The 14,986-nt window shown below is 41.6% G+C and overlaps 1 protein-coding gene and 1 non-coding gene across 2 annotated transcripts in view; both read left to right on the top strand.

Annotated features, from left to right (window-relative positions):
* abhd10b (abhydrolase domain containing 10, depalmitoylase b) overlaps positions 1-14,986 on the top strand; it is a 78,428-nt gene that overhangs the window by 6,591 nt on the left and 56,851 nt on the right. The gene's annotated exons all lie outside the window — the stretch shown is intronic.
* Positions 8,472-8,557, top strand: trnay-gua (transfer RNA tyrosine (anticodon GUA)). Its single transcript is given in 2 exon segments — positions 8,472-8,508; positions 8,522-8,557. It is a non-coding gene; the product is annotated as a tRNA-Tyr (tRNA).

Here is a 14,986-nt window from a genome sequence, read left to right as displayed (position 1 = left end):
CAACACAGCTTTGTATGCATTTGTATTTTATTCCCACTTTCTCCCCCAAATAATTGCAATTTGGCTTTATCACCAGCAACGAGAGGGGCGGTAAAAAAGAAAAAGAATAAGAAGGGATGAATAGAAATATGTCAGTACCTTTGTTTTAACACCTGGATAAAGAGTTTTCTAACATTTCCCATTTATAGCTCTTTATCTTGATCAGTGACAGTGTTTTGACTGATATGTTTCAGGTGAAATGTGACTTACAAACACGTTTTGACAGTCAAGGTAGTCTCTTGCTGCTATATCACTTTCTATATTAGCTGAACTGCTGTCAGTCTGATTTTAGTTCCATGGCTAATGAGTCAAATCCTTTTATGCCATCTTGAATGTTTTAAACTTATCAACTTGAGCTATGCGCTGATCAACTTGACTTATTTAGGTCAGCTAAGCCTTTATGAGTTGTTCTCCCAACTAATGAAACAGTTGTAATGTTGGGACCAGGGATTGTAAGCGAGTCTGCTGAAATAGATTTGCTAACTTGTTTTGATGAATATTTTTGCAGTGGTTAGGAAGTCATGTGGCTCACCGCTAAATTATGTAGCTGAATGAAATTGGGTCGCGAGAAGCTGTTTTCCGCACACTGACAAGGACAGGTCAGATGCTCGTCTCACAAAAGGATAGTCGGCTGTTTATATTTGTCTTTTTATTTATCTCTCATAACCCTGCCGGTTATTAGCGCTCAGCGCTACGGCTTATGGGTGTGGACCTGCTAGATATTGATTCGATGTTAATGTCATGTACTGTTTGATGTATGGCCTCTGAAATTGCTCAAGCATTTGATCAAGTTGCTTGTATGTAGATTAGATTCATTAGATATTCCCCCCACTATTTTTCATGATGTTTCCCCACACTCATTTTACAGCCTCCCATTGTCTCCTCTGCACAGTAAATGATTTTAATCTGGTGATGCTGTGTACTCTTGATAAGCCCTGCACAAATTGAGGCAGTGTCGCTGACGGTGAGGAAGAGGCTAACGCCACAATAAGCTCTAATCGTGCGGGCGCCTCATTTTCTGAAAAAGAATATTCATACCAACATCAAAGGGGTTAGCACTCCTGACACTGACAAATTGCAGACGAGGTTTCATTAATTAAGTAGGCCACTAATGTTTATTTAAATGAAATTTACGGTTGCATTATTGATTCGCCGCCACAAAATTATCTGACATGATGCACATGGATTGTGAGCTGTGGCTCTCTGCAGGAGCAGACAGACAGCAGGAGTGTGGATGGGAGGGAGGTGGGAGGTGGATGGAAATTTAGAAGGGGGTCTGAAGGCTGGAGGGGAAACATGAAGATGATGGTTAGGAATTTTTACAGCTACCAGCATGAAGATATTCCTACCTATATATTTTTTCATTAAAGCCATAAACTGCTGAGAAAATGATTTTTTTAAACTACACAGAGTTTGGATTTAAGATTCAAATGATTCTTTTTTTCTACCCCTTGTCTTGATGAAAGTAGCAGTAATTGAATAAAGTACACATCCAGTACGCTTCATTCTTTCTGGATGAAAGCAGAGTTTTCTTAGTACAACTGGAAAACAATTTGACTTATTGGTTACTCTTTAAGTAGGATATCTACCTTAATTTACCATATTAGGATGGCTGTTGGTGCCATATGAGCTTGTTGGCGAGTTTAAGAAACTGCCAGCTACTGGGATTTTCCAGCACAATCGTCTCTACGGTTTACAGATAATGGTCTGAAAAGGAGAAAATATCCAATAAGCATCAGCTCTGTGTGGAAAAAATGCCTTGTTCATGGCAGAGGTCAGAGGAGAATGGCCAGGCTGCAAGCAGTCACTGAAATGACCACTCGCTACAACCAAGATATGCAGAAGAGCATCTCTGAATGCACAACACATCAAACCTTAAAACAGATGGGCTACAGCAGCAGATCTCACCAATCTCACCAAAATTAGCCAAAAGAAAAGTGGAAAATGATGCCTATACTGATACTGATTTACTGCAACATTCAGATAGTAGGTCAGAATTTAGTGTAAACAACATGAAAGCATGGTGTTGCTTGTGGTGGTGTAATGGTGTGGGGGATAATTTCTTCTTTTCTGAGCATTGTTTAAACACCGCAGTCTGAGTATTGTTGCTGACTGAGTCCATCCCTTTATGACAACACTCTACTCATCTTCTGATGGCTGCTTCCAGCAGGATAACACACCATGTCACAAAACTCAAATCATCTCAAACTGGTTTCGTGAACATGACTATGAGTTTGCTGTTCTCAAACGGCCTCCACACTCACCAGATCTCAATCCAATAGAGCATCTTTGGGATGTGGTGAAATGGGAGATTCACATCGTGGGTGTGAAACCAGCAAAACTGCAGCAACTGTGTGATGCTGTCATGTCAACACAGATGACAAGGTGTGCTTATTAAAGTGTCCAGTAAATTTATTACTTGGTGTGATTTTTTTCTTTTAACTCATCATGATTCGCCAATGTGTGGTCAGTAATGACACTAATACTTTTGTTGAGTATAACAAGCGATGCTACCACCAGCAGCCTTTTTGTCCTAAAGATTTGTAGTGACGCCGATCAGTTTGCTAATGCAATGCTCCAGCTGAGTTATGTGCCCTTTTATTATAACAAGGCTTAAATGCAACTATTCATTTTTATTTTCTAGATCAAAATGCTGATGTCATCTGTCCCACTTTCCAGCGTGCTGGCACTGAAAGAGAAGGTCCCTGTTTACCAGGGCTGCAAACCAGTGGCAGGCAGTTGTGTTTCATCTTAGACCCACCAGTTAACTGCTGTTTACATAAAGTATTAATAATACTTTATGTATTAATAATATTATAAAAAGTATTAATCATGGTATAGTATTTAACTGACTAGTATTTGTGGTGCAGAATAGCAAGGACAACAAAGTTTCATTGTTTAATTCATTAATAGCACCGATCCCTAGATAGCAGAGACTCATAATTCCTACTAGTGTTTAGAAGCTTCGGCTTTATTTTACTATATTTTTAACTTTGCTCCTCCAAAATAGAAGGAAATAGACAAAAAATTGCAAATGCAGACATAAATTCCTGTTTTCTATATATAGTGTGTCGAGACTTGTATATATCTCATACTGTGATTTGCTTATATAAGAGGCCCCTTTCACATTTTTGCCATACAACTCGATTCATGCTGAATTTGTGTAATTATACTGTTTAAGAAAAATGTAAACGGGGCATTTTTTATCCAAATATGAGACATATACATCTAAGGAGATGTATAAAAGTTGTAAAAAAAATTGTTGGAAGGAATGTAAAACTTTTTTTTCTATTCCTTTTCCATGTGGGCGGTGACTAGTTTGAATTTGTGTTTGGACTTTAGAAAAATCCACTCAATATCAGATTCTCTGAACGTCACCCTGGACCTCAAACTGTTACCTCGTGCATTTATTTCTCCTGCTACTAAGGGCGGGGTTAAGGATACCAGTGTGTGCGCGTTCATTCACACACATGCACTCGTTTGAGCTTCAGACACACGCTTGGCACTGTTTGTCAACACAACACATGTAGATGAATTGCTATTGACAAGTATACACAACACACCGAGGGCTACTGAGAAGACTCAATAAAATTGAAGGATAGACTTGTTGAGATCCAAGGCCCTTCTAATTTCCTATAATAGACTCCTCTATGCTTTGAAATGTGATTTAGGCTGGAGCAGTGGGTTTTGGTAGTCTGTTAGCCTCTCCATCCATCGCTCCTCTCTGTAATGGAGAGCATCAGAGTCGCTCGCAGGTTTTCACTGGGCAGAGACGCACACTGCAGCAATCGTGCGATAGCCACAGCCTCCTCTCTGTCCCACAGTAAAACATTTGACTGAACAAAAATCGATCTTAATTAGATCAGATGAAATTAATCCAGGTGTCAGAGTTCAAGCTCGTACTAATAAACCAAACTGTGTGCTCCCTGAATTTGCTCTGTGATTAATCAGTGATGCTAAATGAAATATTAAAGGTGATATTGTGGGAATTAATCTTGCTTGTAGTCAAGTGTACGTTTTTATATATTAATATATTTTAAATATTGTATTACTGTTAAAGCTAGTGCAGCTAGTTCAGATGCTTATAAGAACTTCTGCTCTTCTATTTGTTAATTGACTTAAAACAGACAACGGTGCACAGCCATACTCACATCAGCATCCATGCGGTGTGCCTTTATTGAAGAAACAGATCCATCCGTGTGTGTGTGTGTGTGTGAGAGAGAGAGAGAGGGAGATGAAACAGTTTCTGTTCTGTTCTGCCTCTCGGGTGGCACGCTGATGGCAGGTGCATCGGGATGACTGCCTGCCATCTGTCCAGGTATGCTGCTCCGCACGCCTGCGACACACATCTCTGTCGAAGTGTCTGAATTTTGTGCACAAGCCCGGGTACGTGTCTGTTTTGGTGCGTGTTGTATTCTCTCTCTCGCTCTTGCTTTTTTCTTTAGTATCTGTGGCCTTTGCTCTTGGAAACTACAAACCTCTCACAAGATGAACTTCATTTCATCCTCTTTTTTTTTGTTGATCGTTTTCTTGAACCTTCACATATTCACGCTGACACTTGTTGAGCACACTTTAGTCCATAACACAGCTGCCTGTAGCTGCATGTAGCAGCCCTCTTTACCTGAGGACAGACCTGTATATTTTTGTGTGTGTTTGTAGAGAAACAAAGATGTGTAGAGGTTGAACCGAGGCAGTGAAAGTGATAGAGTGTGTGTGTGTGTGTGTGTGTGTGTGTGTGTGTGTGTGTGTGTGTGTGTGTGTGTGTGTGTGTGTGTGTGTGTGTGTGTGGCAGGTGGTAAATGACATCGCAAGCCAACAGACTGAGGTCAACCTTGCTGGGCATAAGCCCAAGCTATATTATCAACTGGGTAGCTGGCAGCTTGCTCTGCTGTACTGCCCACACCCACTGCTATCCACACCATAGATATACACACAGAAACATTCACAGACAACTTGCTACAATATTGATTTTTAAACAGCGTGAAATTCTAAAGAAATAATTTTATCGCTGGAAGCAGCAGCAGCAGAGCTGCGCCAATTTTAACACCAAAATGTTGCCTCTTTACTCCAGTTGATTAGTACAGGTATTGCTAAATAAAAGGAAAATGCAGTATTCATATTATTAAAAGTGTAATTTAAGCAGTTTAAATGATCTGCAACACAAATATTCTCTGAAAAGCAACTTTTCTTGATGGTTTTCCCTGCAAGTTGGCGCTATACGCTGAACAAGATACATAGTTTATTTGTGTTTTGCATCAACGTCTGATCAAAAAAACACCATGTAAGATTGAACTGAGGACATTTTCAGCATTCAAAATAGATCAAGTGCCTTTTCTTCACAGCGCATCGCGTTGCCCTATCTACACCATCCCTTCAAAGGGAAATAGAAATCTTTTGACATGCTCTCATTTTTTTGCAGTAAGTCATGCTTCATCAGAGCTGCGTGCTGTTTGACCCACTTTACTTTAACATTTCATCCTCTGTTGTCTCAGAAGAAAGCCAAATACCACGGTGCATTTACAGTAGTTGGGTGGAAATGACAGAGTGCATTTTTCAAGTGCTGGTACAGCAAATACCACAGTTGCTTTACATGATATGTATAATGACACATAGCTGCTTACGGAAGATGATATCGACGTGATTTGTCTTTTTTTGTAAGTGTGCGATAACTCGAGCTCCTTAGTCAGATCGTTGCCAGCGTGCACGACATAGTACACTCTCTTGTATGTGATAAAGTATTTCCTTCACTAGTGGCACACGGTCATGATAAAGACAGATGAAGATCCTGCAGCTGTTTGTTAGCGCTGCTTATCTGTTTCCATATCAGATCTGTGTATGTGGAAGGCAGGGAGGTCAGAGTATGCAATAGCAGAATTTTGCAGTTTTGCCCCTTCTGGGATCTCCTCCATACAACAACACCTCGTCAGCCATAGGAAGGACCCAAATTTACATCTGAGGTTAGGAGGCAGGAGGGAGAGATGCTGAGGAGAGGGGGGAAGGGATGGGATGGAGAGAGAGAGAGAGAGAAAGAGGGGGAGGGGGGCACAGCAGCTGGCTCCTTTTTCCCTGTCATTATCCCCGGTCGCTGTTTCAGTCAGCTCCATTTGATGAAAGTCAAACAGTACACTAGCCCTGATTATGTGACAACTAGAATTCACCTACTTAGTTAATCCTGCATCGCGGTTTAGATTTCAATTAATTTCTCTCTGGTTGCTCCATCTTCCCAGGGGATGGTGAAGGCGGGCTGGGGGAGGGGAGCCTGCTGTGTGCATGAGGATACAGTATGATGGAGATGGCGGGGGGAGGGGAAGCCGTACCTAGAGAACCGAGATGGCGAAAATGCCTGCACAGCACATTCAGATGTACCACGCAGAGCGGGGAGATAGTACCTGTCGGGTTTTCTTACTTTGACTGCGTAGTCAGGGAGCAATCAGCTGAATATTTTTATGGCTTCTGTTTCCTTCTGCGGCGTGCGTGCGTGGCTGCAGCGTGTGCACGTGTGTCTTTGTGCCTTCCCGCGCTGTGCTCAGCGAGCGGCTGATACTTTATCCACATGCTTCAAATATTTTTGTTTATACGTGTAAAATTGAGTGTACGCGACAAACATTTCAGAGCATGCCTGTTCCTCAAAAAAAAAAAAATCAAATAAATAAATAAAGCTGCATATTAATAAGGTCTCAGAGGCCCTTTAGAGGATCGAACCCCCCAGGTTGTGATTTTCCGCCATTAGTCTTATGAGGCTGAAGGGACTGGGACTGTTCAGGCCAGCTGAATCGATTGTGCTGAGGGAACAGTGCTATCATACCTCCTTTCTCCATCTCCTTCCTTCTCTGTGACATTCCTTGACGTTCTGATGGAGGTTTGAGTTAGAGCCTCATGTCGGTGTCACCATGGTAAATCTTTCGCCATATGGCGTCCACTAGCACTTGGCGTCTGTGGTGGGGGATGGAAGGCAGAGGAGGCCTGGTGTGATGCTGCTGCACATCAATTTCAGAAATAGGCAGGTGTATTTCCCGAAGCGTTAAAATCTGATATCTAAAAAAAAGTATGTTAATATATAAAAAAAAAAATACACACATTTTTGCAATAGGTGCAATAGGCAAAATATAAATTCTGCCTGGAAACAGCAACATTAAATTACGGTTACTGGCGTCGCTCACGGTGCTCTTTAGGAAAATGCTAAGTGTGAATAATTTAAATCAAGTCAAAACCATCAGCTTAAGCCACAAGATCTTTTTAAATTTTTATGTAATTATTTTTGACAATGACTGCACACAATAAAAGCCATGGTGGAGTTTTATTGGTTAAAACTCCCTCTCCTGCAAACATCAGTTGTGGAAAAGAAAAGCCTGTTCAATCATCTTCTAATATTCAGTGTTAGCGTTTTGCTGATGCACATTACAGCAGCTTTTAGCCTTAAATTATAGCCTTTTACTTGAATTGCTACAATCTTCCCCACTTTTGCATCATTTGTTGTGTGCACTGTCAAATGCTGTGCATGTCAAACATGTTTCCTTTCATACTACTGGTTAATTTTTTCCATAAAAATGTATTTCATCTTGTAACTGCTGATTTCATGGGTGTAGCTCCTCAAATACCGTCGTGTTGTTATAAATGATGTTGCGCTAAAGAAAGTGATTGGGATCTGCACCCAGATTGGATGTACTCTTTCCTCTCTGGTCTTCCTATCCACCAAGTTTTATGAATTTTAGCCTGGAAGTTTTTGAGGAATCTTACCAACAGACGAACTGCACTAAAAATATTCCTCCACCTCAGCTCCCTCCTTGGTGGAAAAATACTGCCACATACAGTCCTTGCTCTCCATGAGGTCTCATTAATAGCTATGGTTTTGTGGTGTAAAGAGCATGATCCCTAATACACTGCCAACCTGCTGTATTTGGCTTTCACCAGTACAGCCTGACAATGTGGTGGGATAGTTAACACAGCTGCCCTTCCTTACCAGACCTCCACCCAGACCTGGATCTCTTCATCTTTAACCTGTGCGATCCCTGTGTGGTTCTGCTCTGCTGTGTCCTCCCTGCTGAGGTGAAGCCCTCGGAGCAGAGGATGCTGGGACACTAATGGAGCCTGGCATCCAAGCTCACTAACGGCATCCCAGACCGCTCAGGATACCACTGTGAAGAGTGGGGAATTATAATGGCACACTAAGCCCACACTAAGCGGGGCAGGAAAAAATCATCCTTTATAAAAGTTCTGTCTGTATAGTAACAATGGTGAAGAAGAATAACACCACTCACCTGCATGTGCAGTAAACATCAACTTAGCTAAGCTAAGCTAACATTGTTCAGCTCAATTCAGGAATTTCCAGCCTTTGTGCTAAGCTAACATAGCTCAACTTATCACGAGGATGGAAATTCCTCTAGCCTGCATGTTGTATTCTTGAGTGAGAGACGCGTAACAGCCCATTGTCCCCTTCGATAGCTCAGTTGGTAGAGCGGAGGACTGTAGTGGGTTCCCAGAAATCCTTAGGTCGCTGGTTCAAATCCGGCTCGAAGGAGGGTTGATTTTGTTTTTTTGGGGGGATCTGACATGCAGACTAGGGGAACCAGTCTAAGTATTCTTGGGCAGGAGGTGAGACACTGAATCCAACACTGAAAGTTACCCCAATGTATCTGTGAGTGTTGGGTTAAACGTGATTAGTCATAGAAAAAGGCGAGTGTGGCTTGTAGTAACCTTGAAGGCTCAAACTGAGTACAAAAGTGCTCTTTAAGTACCAGTTTCTGTTGCACCTATTGGTGTGTGTGTGTGTGTGATTAGGAAGAATTTAAAATCCTGTATGCCTGTGAATGTGGCTTGTTGTGTGAAAAGTCCTTTCCAAAGCACTGTCCAAAATTTGAAAAAGGTATTAATTAACATTTTCATTTTGAATTTTTGAGATTAAGATTAATCAATATTTAAAAAAACACAAATAAATATTTTTGCGATGAACCATTTCTCCTGGAAGTCACAGAGTAAACCCAATAAAAATTCCAGGAATAGATGTACATGAGCTGGAAGAGGATTAGGGCCACTGAAAAACCCCCAAAGCAAAACAAAAAAACAAGGGTTTTTAGGATTTTCTCTTTTTTTTTTTTTGTTCCAGATTTCGGAGAAAAAGTCAGAATTCTGAGATTAATGGACATTATCATTAGTCAGTTATACTAATAGCTGCCCTCAAAGGTCAGCTGAGGAAACACATTTCCATAAACTGTAGATAAATGATGGCCATCTCCACCATTACTATTTTGAAGCCTTGATTGATTGATTGATTGATTGATTGATTGATTGCACTTTCCGTTTGTTTTAGATTGCTTCTGACACATTGTAGCCTAATTGTGTCTTTAAGGTCACACGGGCCAAGAGTCCAGTCAGTGCAAAAGTGACCCTCCATAGGTTGGCACAGTTGCCATTACTTTGCATGGATGCAGGCTTATTTCCAGACTTTCACCAACTACCAGAACTGGCGACAGTTTCCCTTGAAAGTAAAAGTTGCACTTTTACAACACGTTGGTCTCAGGATGAAACAACAACATTTTTTACTTTGAAGGCAAAAAATTTCGGTTTGTTTTTCAAGTTTCATCACAGATCTGGGGTTAGTTAGTGAGTCACAGTCAGTGACTGAGACAATCCTTTAGTTACCAAAGCTATCATAAAGAGCAGTAACACCATTTTTGCGGCCAATTTTACCTGGTGAGAGCCAGTAATCACCCAGCAACCAGTCAAGGAATATACAGGGGACAGGATGCAGAAGCCCTCACATTAATTTTATAATCAGTGAATGTTTTGTTTTTCAAACCAATCAGCAAATCATAGCTGCAGGAAAAGACGAGGAAAGAAAAAAGGGAACAGGTGTAGTGATACTGTGAGTGTGTCAGTGTGCTGTTTCTCTTTTTTCTGAGAGCTATGCTCTGTCACACTCGGATAACCTGACATATGTAAAGTCTACAGGCAAAGATCCAGCTTCTACTTCAATAAATACTACATTAATGAGTCTAAAACAAAATCTAGTTTAAAAAATACCTTCTTGGTTCTATATCTTTGCATTTTTTAAATAAATTATTTAAAAGATATAACATATATTTGTTAGCTTTAGAGGTGATCCAAAGCCCTTTATTGTACCTTTGGACAGAACCAGACTTACTGCCCAGCAGCTATATTATTTATCTATTAGAGAGCATCAATCTATTTATCTGACTCTTTGCAAGAGAACAAAACCACCTAATATTCCTCCAGTGTTTGTTTATCAATGTGATAGAAATAAAGAAGCATCAAAAGCTGCATGTGTGCTAGAGAGAGACATGTGAGGAGAGTTTTCCTGGCTCTGTAATGGCTGCCATCCTCTCTCTCTCCAACCCCTCCTCTTCCTCCTGCTTACGGCTGCAGCTCTGTGGATCCTCGGTGCCCAGGCATGGTGTACTGAACATGCATGGCGGCGTGTTTCCTCCTGTAGCAAGCTAACTTCTGCACCACTCCTCTCGCTATTTCAAGGAAAGTGCAACCTTTGCCTTGGGCCTTAATTATGTTCAATTTGCCAAGCTGGGCCTGAAACCATTGGGGGGTGGAAAAGCTCTCTGACCTATTTATCAATGCAGCTTTTTCCTTCCACTGACGGAGACTGAACCAAAAAGGCACAGGGAGAGAGAGAGAGCGAGAGAGAGAGTGAAAGAAATACACTTTGCTCAGTTTTCACATAAGCAGAGTGTAGGCACAGCACAGGATGAATGGGAGTAGTGCAATATATACATTTAATTTCTTAGAAGGTGCTTTTGTGGGAGTGTGACAGTACTATTTTATATTATTCCATCCTATATTTTATTATAAAGTCCTACGAAATTGAAAAAAGAAATCACTTTTTTTTGGTAGTAAAATGTCAAAACACAGAGAGTCCAGAAAAAGAATGAGCCGGTGTTATTTTTTGGTTTCACCTGCAGTCAGAAATGCTGTATCTCCTAACCACACCGGTGCTCTTTCAATAGAGACTGAAGAAGCTTCTTCAGACCACATGATTGGAGGTAAACACTGAGGAGGCCATTGACCTTTCATTATAGCTTCTGATAAGGCCAACTATCTCCCCTCTCTACACTGTGCCCTAAATGTCAAGTCACTGTATGTGTTATAATTACCCTGAGTTGGTATTTTCCTCCTCTTTACGTTTCAATGCATGGAGAGCAAATCCTGCTAGCGGAGGTTGGCTGAGGACATGTCACCGCTTTAGACGTGTGAGGTTAATTTAGCTGTTCACAGGCTAATCAGTTTTCTATTTTTATTTATTTATTTCCCCCCCTTCTTTTTGCAGCATAGCATTTTCCAAACATGGAAGACCTTCTTAACACTGAGAATTTACCTCCCTAGAGTCGAGGGCTTGTTAATACACTCTCATTAGGAGGTTTTATGCATGGACAAATAAACAAATGCTAATAAACTCCTAATTATTTTCTCACAGCAAATTCAAGGATTTTGAATATTCATGTTTAACCAAAAAGCAGTGCAATTATTTTGAGCATAACACACACACACACATATTTATATATATATATATATATATATATATATATATATATATATATATATATATATATATATATATATATATATATATACTTTCTCTTAATAAAACAATTTGGTAGTCAGGAACTTGTTTGAAGAACAAAGAGGTAACTCCTGATTTTTTTTTTTAAGGGAGCATGCATGTGAGTAACTGCTGAGAGAATATTTTGATTGCACCACTGACAAAGGTGCTAAAATGTACAGGCTGCGCTTTTCTCCAAGTGTATATTTAATTGGTTGATTCATAATTTTCTCCCCATGAGCAATTTCTGTGTTTTTGCCGGAAGTTGTAGTTTTTGTAGTGATTTTATTTTGTTGTGAAAGATAATCTTGCATTTATTTTTCCACCCTTTACAAGAGAAACCCCCCAACACTGACTCAGTTCGATGCACCACATTTGAGCTCTATTGTGACTCTTTTTTTCCATTGTGAAAAACATTGTGCATCACTAATACAATTTGACTTGCAGGTGCAATTGTGTGGAAGAAAGTTGGCCCATTTTGCTGAGTGTCAGGAAAGGCTTTTAAACTGTCACCACACTTTCTCCTTCCTTCATACGGAAACCTTTTAGACGTCCTCTTTGCTGGGTTGGACAATGGGGTGTCAACGCTTTTACCTTATTCTGATTTTTGCTGCCGAGTTAGTCGGTAGTCTAGTGACTGATCGGTTCTCTGAGTTCTGCTTTTAAGGACGTATGCATTTGGGCACTGTGAGTTTTGGTGCTGTAAACATACGTACCACATCAGGACTCCAAGTCTTGTTTGCATGTTGACAGACTGCCATAATTCAAGATGGCACCTGTCTCGCTGATGTCTTTACCGCTGCTGCTCTGAGTCCTCTGCAGCTTAGTGACAGCCTGAATCCTCTCTGACGTGAAAATCGGAGAATCTGAGATTAGGAATGTCGTCGTTAGCATTTGGGAGCGTGAATCTCTTCGTTGAGGACGTGGTTTCACATTAATTGTGAGATTAAAACCTGCTGTGGTGCTGAGAGACGTCGGCCCAGCCGTGCCACGATTTGCCGCGTGCCTTTAGCAAGTGCAGCCATCGCTTGCACGTGGCACACATCGAAGACAGGAGAAAATGAAATTATGATTTGCGATGACAAATCTGAGATGTGTGCGTGCTACCACAAAAACAGCAACAGCTCATGAATAATGCATGGCTGCCGTGGGCTATAGATTAAGTGTGAATATTCATTAATTTGCTTGCCCTTTGGGAGGTAATGCAAATTCATACAAAAGCATACTGGCAACTGGGTTAGCCACCACTCACAGGAGTAAATATGGGTGACGATGGAGGACGCCGGTTATTTTTTCCTTAAGTACCTGAGCTGTTTGTAAAATGAAGGACAGCATTGGCTCTGTTAAGAAGTTTTAACTGGGTTTTCCTGGAGTAATAACCACCCACCCCCACCCCTCCACCTCTTAAGTGCTAAGTCACCAGAGCAGGGAAAGCCCATTAGGGTAAAGAAGGTGGGGGAAGGCAAGAGTTTGAGTGATTAGGCTGATTGGATATAGCAGCACTAGGTTGCTCAGGTCAAAGCTAATCAGCTTCAGAACAGAGGGAAGGTCCTTATAACTAAAAGAGAGAAAGACATAGAGATGCGACTGCTGCCCTGTGTAAAGAAGCGTCATGTCACACAAACAAACAAAAATGCTCCCATACAGGCCTGAACAACCACAGAGCGCTTACTGACTCAGCATAGAGATAGCTGATCAACTAATAAGAACAAGCGGCCAATATTTAATTCTCCTATTCACTGCTTTTTGGACAACGTGAAAAAGGCTGGACTCAAGTCTTCGGGAAGTAAGGACAGAGAAGAAGAAGAGAGGAAACTGTGAAATCTGCAGGTTTTCAGTCTCAATTTTGCTGACAGCACCCTGAAACAGAGCAGAAGAAGTATTGACAGTGTAGCTGCACCGGCTCTCGACTGTGGCTTCATTTCTGCACTTACTGTATCCCCTTTCTCAACCATGAAAAAAAAAAACCCTGAGCAGGATAAATTGATTTTGTTTATGGGATCATTTGCACATTTATCCACACTACATGCAGGACCCTGTTATTTAGATTTCCCCCCGCAGCAGGCACTGGCAGGAAGACGAGCAGGGATTGGACGGAGATAAACGACTCATTAACCCCAAATTGATCATGAGCCGCACACTTGTGAGGATATTTCATCATTAATATTTCAACTTAATTATTTGTGCCCATGTTGACTCTGAGGTCCTAATTTACACATCACCGTGTGATGTATGAATTATTGTAATGGACAATATTTGAGCAGTTATTTCTCCCACTGCCACCATTTTTCTATCCCCCTCCCTCTCCCACCGCCCCTCTTCGTTACCGATCTCTATTGCTTGATTTTTCTCTGTGTGCTGAAATAATACCGCCACGTGGCGAACTCATATTGTAGAGGCTTAAATCTTGTAGATTGTCACTTATAAATCAAACTCTGCGGGCCGAGGGAATTCTCCTTCGCACACATGTACTCCCTCTGAACTGCAGGCTCAGTGTCTCTGATTTCCCCTTCGTTTGTTCACTGAAGTGCGCTTTTCAGTGGCGAAATATCGCTTTTGAGAAAAGCTGTCAGCAGAGATGGAATTTCCTATGAGGGGAAGAGAGTTTGGCAAAACATTTTCATGAAGTTCCATGTTCGTCTCGCTTGAGCTCCCGCCTGTGTTGTCCCCACTTTTATTCTGTATGACATGCAGTAGGTATCAGCGTGGTGATTTGCTATCCCTCAGAGGTGGAATGTCTGCTTTGCTTTGTTTACCACTCTCCCTGTTGTCCCTGTCACTTGCGCTCAGCGAGATAGTGGCAACTAGAGAGAAACTTTCATTTCCACTAACCCGCCGCCTTCGGTGCGCCAACAGCTCTGAGCATCAGCGCGCCACAAATCATTCTGCACACTTCTACTATAACATCAAATGGCTGAGAAACGGCTAAAGCCCGACAGCAGGTGTGCTCTGAATCGTTCAGATCAACATGTCAACACCTTTAACAAGACATCTCATTTCAGGCACCCGCGCTGTTACCACAGCTTGGGCTTTAGTAGATGCCTCTGACTGAGGTTTGAGGCTCGGAGCAGAGAGTCAGATTGAGAGGTTTGGGGATTGGAGGTGAGTGCAAACCTGTGCATCAGCATCTCTTAATCCCAAAGAGCCATAATCTGGGATTAGTGATCCTCTCCACACTGGATCCAGATTAGAGCATCCGCTCATGGAGGAGCCTCTGCAGCATCGGATGGCACCACCTCCCTGAGCCCTGTGGGAGGGGCTTGGAAAGGCTGTGGTGCTCCCTGATTGGAGGAAGCTCCGGATAAACTATGTGGTGACAGGGGTTGCCAAGACGATCACGCTGGCTTTGCCATGATTGGTTGTGTCAGAGCTTAGGAT

This window comes from Pelmatolapia mariae, linkage group LG9, assembly GCF_036321145.2.
Source record: "Pelmatolapia mariae isolate MD_Pm_ZW linkage group LG9, Pm_UMD_F_2, whole genome shotgun sequence".
Taxonomy (NCBI): domain Eukaryota; kingdom Metazoa; phylum Chordata; class Actinopteri; order Cichliformes; family Cichlidae; genus Pelmatolapia; species Pelmatolapia mariae.
The sequence above is the reverse complement of the archived record's forward strand: the minus strand, read 5'-3'. Positions and strand labels throughout refer to the sequence as shown.